Genomic DNA, 8,035 nt, shown 5'->3' on the forward strand with positions numbered 1-8,035 from the left:
AAAACCCTGATTTGAACCTTTAATTTCAATTACTAACTTGAAACCCTAATCCTAACAAAATACTAATTTGAAACCCTAATCCAGGTTTGAAAAACTCATTTGAGATGCAACCCTGATTTGAACCTTTAATTTCAATTACTAACTTGAAACCCTAATCCTAACAAAATACTAATTTGAAACCCTAAATCCAGGTTTGAAAAACTCATTTGAGATGCTGACCCGATCATTGTTTGGCACCCTACTCAAGGCAAAAAAAAAATCACCTAATTTTAAATGTCACCCCTAACTTCAAATCCAAATCATTGTTTGACACCCAAACCCAGATGTGAAACTCTATTTTGAAATAGTAATCTTAACTTGAAATCCTAATTTAAAAAACTGACCCTAACCATTGTTTGAAACCCTAAACCTATCTTGAAATCCTAATTTTTAATGTTAACCCTAAATTGAAACCCAAACTATTGTTTGACACCAGGCTTGAGACACTAACTTAAAACATGGACCTTGAATGAAACCAAAATTTGAAAACCCAGATCTCTCTTGAAATTTTAAATCCATAATTTGTAACCCTGAATCTATCTTAAAACCTAATTTGAAACCCTAACTCTTGTGTGAAACCATATCTTAAACTCTTAATTCTTCTTTGAAACCCAATTTATGAGCCCTAACCAAGCCTTGAAACCCAAACCCTGGTTTGAAACTCAAACCAGGGTTTGGGTTGGTACCTTAAAATATTACCCCGGTTTGAAAACTGAATCCAGTCTTGGAACCCTGATTTTATATGTGAAATCCTAACTATGACCAGAAAATTTAATTTGAAACCATACCCCAGTCTTGAAAACCCATTTTGAAACTCTTTTGTTTCTAACCCCAGCCCTATCTTGAGCCCTAATTTCAAACCCTATCCAAGGCATGTAATCTTACTAAAAACCTTCACCCTGTCTTGAATCGCTACTTTGAAACCACCACCCTTGTTTAAAACCCTAATCCTGACTTAAAACAGTATTTCAAAAGCGTAACCCGGGTTTGAAATCCAAATTTGAAACAGTAATCATCTTCGAAATACTATCCCAGGCTTGAAAACATAAAATGAAACCCTAACCTTGTATTAAAAGTTTATGTAATTTGAAACCCTAACCCAGGCCATTTGAACACTGTTTCATCAGGTTAGTTTAGTATTATTTGTGTTCAGACTGCTGACTCTGTATTATTCACTTGTTTGTTTTAATGGAGGTCAAAGTCACCGTAGAAGGCGTCTACTTTTAAACTACCTGAGGGGTTCTTTATTTTCACTCCCCACCTGGACCCCCCTGTTCTGTTAGCAGCAGCAGCGTCACCCCCTCGACCTCCACTAATGCTTCTTATCCACACCTGCGCAAAGGAGACTCATGCCAAGGTGGCGCGGCTCTCGCCGCCCTCGCCAGAACCGCCCAGGAAGGTCGCGCTTCAACGCGACACCGGCTGCCAGACCCGTGTCTCGGCTCATGTGGCCCTTTTCACTCCTCAGGGCAGACCCTCCAGCCCACCCGCCTAGAGCACCTTGCTGCCAGTAGTACTCAGCACACGTCCAGCGGATGCATGGTGGATACTTAATGACCAATAGAGGCAGTGCAATGTAGGTCTCATCTAGTTCAATGCAGCACAATTCAGAGGAAATACAACATGCTAATGCTAAATAGAGCAATGTTTGTTGTGAGTCAATTTAGAAATACATTTCTGTAAATTATTTTTTTTCCTGTCAATACATTACATGTTTTGTAGAAACTAGAAAATGGGTGAGTACTGATATGCGTTATACAATACCAGTATCGGCCACCCTCTTGTGGCCATTTAATGATCAGGAACTAGAAATTAGAAAAACAGAATATTGCCATACATTTCATGCAATTTTAAGGAAAATTATATATTGGCATATGTAGTTTTTTCTTTAAAATTATCTGTCATTGTTTTTTTGGAACATATTATGTATCAAAAGTACTAGTGGTATGGGTACTTGGTATCGGTATCGGTGACTATTCAAAAGCCCAATACTCGCACTGATATCGGTCTGAAAATAAGTGGTATCGAACATCCCTAGTTGGAACACAGAGTCTTCTTTTCACTATTTCATGAATTACAAAAAAATACATAAGGCTTTTACCATTTTTTAGTACATGGATTTGGTGAATAATCAATAAAATTAATTATTAAAATGTACATAAAGTTTTTATGTTATAATTTAAAAAAAATGATTTTATGTTACAGTCTAAGTATATACATTTGATATATGTTTTGTTTGTATTTTGTCACCCTCTTAAAATAATTGCCCTTTTTGTCTTTTCTTTTTTTTTTGCCAAATTAATTTTTTGCCAATATCTTCTCTTCATGATGTAAATGGTTCAATATTTTGTGTTTCCTGAAAAAACTGAAAAAATGACTGCCAATTTGTAAAAAAAGAAATAGATAATTATACACAATATAAAAATATATAAATTGTGCTACAACTTCAAAGAGATTTCATGTTAGAACTTAAAAGATACAATTCATATTTATTGTGTAGAATTTATCCTTATTTTTTTTTTTTAAACATACAGATTTTATGGTATAATTAAAGAAACTGTGTAATTACATGTTAGAATTATGGAAAGAAAGATCAATTGTAAAATAATAGATTGTAATCATTTAAAAATGTTATATAGCTGTCAGATAGAAAAGAAAAATATATTTTTTATAATTAAAACGTTACTATTATTATTATTATCATCATCATCATTATTATTATTATTAATATAAAATAATATATAGGTTGTATGTGGTAAAAAGAAGAAAAAAAGAAAAGAAACTTGAACAACACTTTGACCGTGGATGGCCGTGTTGCATTCAAGACTGCTGGGAAATTTGACAATTAATACCTCTCCTTTAGAGCTGAACCTAACAAAAATGTAATCTACACTAACTCTGTCTACTACTTTAACTTCAAATGATTTCCCAATTTTGATGGGTTAATAGATATTACATGTTAAATGGTCACCTGATTCGATATTAGCGCTAAATTCAAATGTGCCGTCCATTGGCACCCCCATTGTTGCTTGATCTTGCATTACGCTTTCTCTGAAATTTCTCATTTTCATGAAGACAAAATCTCATCATTTCTAATTTGTCTAAATCCAGCACATAAGTAAACCCACACTGGCGTATTTCTATATGTCTAATACTAATGAACAGCCCGTGATGAGTGAGCGAGCACGCCTCATAAACGACACATCTGCTGGAGCATATTGCTGCGGCGGTCTCGTGGGGGCGGATTCCAAAGTGGTGGGACTGAGTGCAAATTTTGCCGCATCCGGTTCCAGCTGACCTGACGGAGCCAATTGCAATTAAACACATCACAGCCTCAAATATGGCGGAATGATTGGAAGCAATGATGCTACATTTGCTGAGATCATACGTTATAAGACTCCTGTCAAGGTTTCATGTGATACATTCTCAGTCCCAACTGTAGGCAAAGATCTTTGCAGAGACAAAAAAACTTGAATTTGAAACCCAGTCTTTGACTCTGTCATCATTGATTTTTTTTCCCCATCTCCCCATGTCCTTGGACGAGCTAAAAATACAGTGTTGTGCTTCTGAGTGAAGGACTTGTTTTTGACATTGCTCTCTAAAATGAATTTATTGATATATTAATAGCACGTACATGAGTTTAAAGTCACAAATACTTGGCAGGTTGTAATTGTGTTAAATTGCAGTGGTCGTTAATTCAACTGATCTATGTTGATGCATAGCTCCCAATGGGTATTTAAGTACTGTATAAGTATTTGTGTAGCTTCTTAATGTTGGACATGTTCATGTTTTTATTCATTTTCATCTAAAATTTCATTAAAACAACAAAGCTAGAGACTTCTCTGCTGTAAAATGTCACTCAGGATAAAAAAAACAAAACCTTTCTGGTTCTGCTTTTTTACCCTTGACACTTGGACTTGACCTTTTATGTACATGGAAAGGGTTTTAAGCGATACATTGTAGTCTTTTGGGGTGCATTAATGTTGGACAGTATTTCACGATCTTTAACCTCTCCGCCATCAAAATCATGACAGTTGACGCATCCTCTCCAAAGGAAAAAAAACAAAAAAAACATTGCTCATACAAATCTGGAAAAAAAATTAATGTGATTAAAAAATATATATTTAAAAAAAAATCTCCGAACTCTACTAGGAAATTTGCTTAAGAAATAAAAAATTTAAAAACATAAAAAAAAACAAAGGAATGCGATTGAGATATGTCCCGAAAATCAGCAGTTCCCAACAACCAGTCCGCAATCCGGTATCAGTCTACATTTATTTATTTTTATTTTTTATTTTTTTGTAACACAGCATATTCATCCCGATCATGAATATACGCCAGCACCTCCCCTCCACCCCTGGAGATTCATTTCTGATCAAGAATATAAATTATCCCTGGCACAGAATCAAGTCACCCTATGCTGGGTGCAGTTCCAGACCAAAACCAAGACCAGGATTTCTGACACTTGAGCACCAACTTTTCACTTCAAAATGTCTTGGTCTTGAGATTTCATTGTACCCTGTAGAGATTTTAGACATCACGTGCCAGAATATAAGAATAACCAAACTGTCTTACACTGAGAAACACATTTCACTTCAAAATGCCTTAATGGTATTGCGGTGTCATTGTGTCTTAAACAAATTCAAGACACCCTATGTATGGGTTAGTATCAGATTGTGACGGAATGATAACGTTGAGGAAAAATATTGGTTTTGCAAGTACAGCTCTAAAATGTTATTTCCAAGTGTTTGGGTAAATAGCATTTTTCTACAGAAGGGACGTTAGTCATACTAGTTAACCTTGTTATCTACCTTGCTAGCAAATCTACAGTAGGCTAATGCTAACTCTCACAGATGGAGGCAAACTTTGATTTCAAATTACTGTATATATTAATGTTACTTTGGATTAATGGAAGAGTGATGGCTGGCGCTGTCATAAATGTGATATTGTATTAAAAGTATTGCCTCCAATAGTAGCCACTTTTTGTAAGCATATTTGATATAATCGTCCTCTAAAGGCCACCATACTCTGAAAAATTCCCAAAAGAGATGAATTTTGTGATAAATTGTCTGGCTGGCTAATGAGAGGGGAGGTGTTGTGTATTTTTGCCTGCACTAATGACTCAAAAACAAACAAACAAAAACAGCTCTTAATAATGGCGGAAAGTTTGAGCGTGAATTTCTAAAACCAGCCTATGCCTACTTGAGGGCCTTGATATTCCATTCTATTCTTACAACAAAAAGCCTTGATGGTCTTGATGTGTCATTGTACTTTACGCAGATTCAAGACATTTTGTGCCGGATGCAGACAAATTTACCTCACAAGTAACATTCATTGTTAGTGTTCAAAGTAGGCTACCTTATGGCTTTATCCTTTAATTAACAGTGACTGTGATATCACAAAACCCCACATGGTCTGATTATAGAGCACCATTACACTTTTTAATCTCACGCCCCCATGGGGGTTCCCCACAATTTGGGACTTCCCTGGTGTAAAACCGTACCCCGAGGGACACCTACAACCACCTTTCACCAGGAAACAACACAACAGGATTTAACACTAGTAAACCACAAAATAAATCCTCTTCTATCCTGTGCGTGGAAAGCTGCCGTCAACAGCGGTGAATAACGCCCACACCCCCACCTATCCGTCCGTCTGTCCATCCTGTGAGTCAGTGGCTGCATAAACACACCCTACAGAAAAAAAATCGACAGGAAAAATGGACATCTTTTGTCTATGTGTGTTGGGCTAAAAATGAAAAATAAAAAACAAACCACTTGATTAAAACACCCTTTTACGCAGAGATTACACACCCTTAATAGCTTGGGCAAACCTAATTTAAACTAGAGCCTTATCTCTGTAATGAAATACAAAAAAAACATTTTTTTTCCCTTTTTAATCCCACTTTAACACTAAAAAAAAACATTAAAGGCAGTGGTTCGGGGGACAAGTTTCTCACCCACGCAGACACCAGTTACACTAAACTCGCCATCCACTAAAATACAGGCTGATATGTGGATTCAACTAATAGAACATTTGAGTGCATCTATGCAGTCTGGCTGCTTTGCAGTGGTCACTTGAGCCACCTATCGGCTTGTCATCAACTTCTCATCATCCACTACACAGGGGAAATACTTCTTATGTATCTTTTTTTGTGCACCTACGCACACAAAAGGGGACATTTAATTGTCACCAGGTAGGTTAGTATTCAGTCATTTTAAATATTTCACAAGGGTGCACCCACCGCGATAGGATGCACATGAATATTTTAGCAGATTTTTTTCTTCACCTGCCTGCCTGGTGCTGATGGAAACAGACATATGAAGCGTTTAACTTTTTCACAGGGCGAAACAACATCCACAAAAAAAAAAGGGGGCAGCGACAGCAGAAGGATGAAATTGGAGACATGCAAGTAAGTCACAATGAGTCCTCTGTGACGGCGGGCTTTAACATGCACAGCATCTCGTTAGGGGGTGGTGTTGGATGGCAATTCCACGCGCTCAGGTGCAAACTGGCGCACAGTTATGCGTGCACAAGTATGCAGATAAGTCACAGTGCGGAGCGCACCCCCCCCCCCCCACAAAAAAAAAGGAAGAGTGGGGAGCTAAACAGACATTGGGATGTCAGTGTATAGCAATTTTGCGCAAATGATGCGTTCACGGCTTACCTCGCAACAGCAGGAGAAAAAAAATCCTCCTGAAAGTCTCTCTCACCCTGACTCAATCCGAATCCGATCCGAATGTACTTAACGTAATCCGTGTGAAAAGAAAGGCGGGATTGGGAGGAATGCGTCCGTCTATAATTCCTCCACCTCGATGGTGAACTTCAAGATTTCCACAAGCGCTCCTCGTCGCCTTCTTCGCGGCTCCGGTCGGGCGGTGCACCCCTTTGGATAAAATAAGGGGGGGTGAAACTGCACGGGGTGGTGCGCAGGAGTGGAAACTTTCAAGCAGCTGAAGCCCAGACAAGAGGAAGGGTCGGTAGACTATTCCTCTCTGTCGTGTGTCCTCCCGTCGTCTATTGATTTTGGCCGCTTGCGCGTCTCCTTCGCTCGGCGCCACCTGCTCTCCGGAACATCGTCTCAGGCAGGATGGATGCTGAGACAGCAGCGGAATTGGGAGACTCACTCTCTCTCCCTCTCGACCACTCTCACTTTCTCTCTCCGTCCTCCCACACGCCTCCTCCTCCTCCTCCTCCCTGCACCTTTCCTTCACTCGCTCCTCCCCATCTTCATCATCGTTCCCTCTCACTTTAGCACTTTCTCACGAATTCACTCAACCACGAGGCATGCTTCAAGTCAATTAGCATCACATTGCACCACATAAATGAGTAATTAAGAAAACAATATGAATTAATTAAAAATGTAATGCATTTTAATGAAAGTGATTTTTTTTAGAATTAATAAAAATATATATATACACAGGTCTGGAAAAAAGCACTGAACTTTTTTTTTTTTTTTTTTCCATAGGGGTGAACATGTAAATCAGTGATTCCCCAAGTGGGTTACAAGAGTTTACAGGCAGGCCCACCAAATAATCACTGCTCAAACAGTGATCACAGGTGTTCGGTGCATGCATTTCCTGTTTTACAAAGGTTTTTAGGCAGCGCCTGACCAAGATAGTAATGATTTTACATCCAAGAGAAGTCTGCAGTTTGTTAGAAAAAAACTAAACAAACATGTTTTTTCAAACGGTGTGGTATCGGAACAATATTGGCATCGGCCAATACAGCACAGCCGTGTATCAGAATCTGTATTGAAAGCCAAAAAGTGGTATATCGGAACAACACTAATTTAAATTTGCCAAAATGTGTGTAGTGTTAATGTTTAAACTGTACATAATGTATTATTTTGTAAGCCACTCTTCACAATAATATTAAATGTAAATATTAGGAAGAAAGCCCGTCTCCTTTTGGATGAATACATAAGCCTACTACAATACTGTATTTAAAAGTTGGTTGTGACGTGTTTTATTGAGTATTTTTTTTAGGTGATATT

General features: G+C 37.9%; 1 protein-coding gene across 3 annotated transcripts in view; it reads right to left on the reverse strand.

Annotated features, from left to right (window-relative positions):
• Positions 1-7,182, reverse strand: part of lingo2 (leucine rich repeat and Ig domain containing 2) — a 214,816-nt gene extending 207,634 nt beyond the window's left edge. For all 3 annotated transcript variants that reach the window (XM_077578795.1, XM_077578792.1, XM_077578794.1), the window contains exon 1: positions 6,707-7,182. The gene's annotated coding sequence lies outside the window, so the exon portion shown is untranslated. The remainder of the gene's footprint in view (positions 1-6,706) is intronic.
• Between the last annotated feature and the right edge of the window lie 853 nt (positions 7,183-8,035).

Source organism: Vanacampus margaritifer, chromosome 10, assembly GCF_051991255.1.
Source record: "Vanacampus margaritifer isolate UIUO_Vmar chromosome 10, RoL_Vmar_1.0, whole genome shotgun sequence".
Lineage (NCBI taxonomy): Eukaryota > Metazoa > Chordata > Actinopteri > Syngnathiformes > Syngnathidae > Vanacampus > Vanacampus margaritifer.